General features: G+C 44.6%; 1 non-coding gene across 1 annotated transcript; it reads left to right on the top strand.

The window, feature by feature from the left end:
- Positions 1 to 321: 321 nt before the first annotated feature.
- Trnak-cuu (transfer RNA lysine (anticodon CUU)) lies at positions 322 to 394 on the top strand. Its single transcript has one exon. It is a non-coding gene; the product is annotated as a tRNA-Lys (tRNA).
- The last annotated feature ends 1300 nt before the right edge of the window (positions 395 to 1694 follow it).

The raw sequence follows: 1694 nt of genomic DNA, 5'->3' as shown, positions 1-1694 counted from the left end.
CCGGTGTTAACTAACGAAATGGTCGGCAGAGTTCCGTCGCCGCGAGTTTTGACTGGCACTTGCACATCTAAGACAACGTCGGAAAGTAACTCGTTCGGCTTATGAGCCACATCAAGTATGTGTGTTAATTTTGACGCCACTAACTCTGCAGGTTTTCATTCAATTCCTTTACCTCTCAGAAATGATTATGAAATAAAAGTGAAGTACGTGACGAGTGTGACGTTAAGAAAACATTAGGCAACATGGAGAGATTCTGCATGGGACCACCCAACCCATACGAGTACTGTGTGACGTGCTGCCCGGCACATATTTACCGAGGCAGCCCGGCTAGCTCAGTCGCTAGAGCATGAGACTCTTAATTTCAGGATCGTGTGTTCGAGCCCCACACTGGGCGAACCGGAATTTTGTTCCGCTGCAGATGATAATAACCGTTTTTCTGATGAACGTTATGTAATGGAAATAGCAACTTTAAACTTTGCCTAGGTCTCCGTCAGTCGCAAGGAAACTGTATTTGAAGGTGAAGGCGATTTTGTAGACATGTGAGAAAGACATTTTCTGAAATGCAAGTGGTGTTGGTTAGAGAGTACATCGGTTACGTGTCAGATGTGTAGCCAAGCAGTAATGGTTCGCCAAAGCTGCAAATATAAGTCGGTGATATGAAGTGTTGTCAGCTGAAGACTGATGATCGAGACGACCGTAAGGACGAAGTACTCAAAAGAACCGCTAGGCCGTGCCTCTTTAGCTCAGTGGAAGTCGCGCCTGTGACACCGTGCTGATCGGACGTGTAAAGTGCTCCACTCCGCCACGTGTTTACAAGTCGTGATAACAACTTAAGTGTTCTCTTTATCGTGAAGTGTTTTTATTTAGTGTATATTGTTCTTGAGTTTGATTTTCATTCTTGTGTTCTTCTAGCGGTTCCTTTGCTAGTTATCGTTTTGCAATGTCCAGGTTATTTCCGAGAAAGTGTACACTCTGATTTGAATTTGACAAGTCTACCCGTTCTGTGCAGCCTAGTGCCTTGGAAATACCAGATTGGGTTGTGGATGTCATTGGAATTACCTCTGATCAAGTGCACACGGCGTATTATGATACCGAGGAATATTGCTTATTTGTAAAATTGCTGAATCCTGTATTACTGGAAGAGATTCTGACGAAACACGGAGGGAGAGCTGTATTTCGACACCGGGACGAGTCTGTAAGTACTGTGCTCATTTCCAATGCCGATGTGGAGTATACCAATGTGCGTATCTTTAACCTACCCCTTGAAGTAGAAGATTGTTATCTGAAGGAAGTTCTGTCCAAATTCGGGGATATCAAGCAGATTCGTAACGAACGGTGGTCAAACCAGCACAGGTTACAATGTTACAGTGGCGTCCGATCAGTAGAAATGCATATAAAGCAGAATATACCCTCGCATGTTACCGTTTGTGACTATAGGGCTCATGTTACTTACAGTGGCCAAACTCCCACATGCCATATATGTAATGAGAGTGGTCACCTGCGTCATGACTGTCCCAGGCGAATGTTTGTGCTAAAAAATTCGCTACAGAAGCGTAAAAGTCTTACGTTGGCTGATGTAGTTTCGGATAACCCTATCGTAGAGGGTGAGGTCCCTAGTTCTGCCGTACCTTCGGAAGAGCTAAAAGAATTTCGCCCTGAAGAGTTTCCAGCTCTGGTAAGGAGAGACAATGGTG

The sequence above is a fragment of the Schistocerca gregaria genome, unplaced genomic scaffold, assembly GCF_023897955.1.
Source record: "Schistocerca gregaria isolate iqSchGreg1 unplaced genomic scaffold, iqSchGreg1.2 ptg000350l, whole genome shotgun sequence".
Taxonomy (NCBI): Eukaryota; Metazoa; Arthropoda; class Insecta; order Orthoptera; family Acrididae; genus Schistocerca; species Schistocerca gregaria.
The sequence above is the reverse complement of the archived record's forward strand: the minus strand, read 5'-3'. Positions and strand labels throughout refer to the sequence as shown.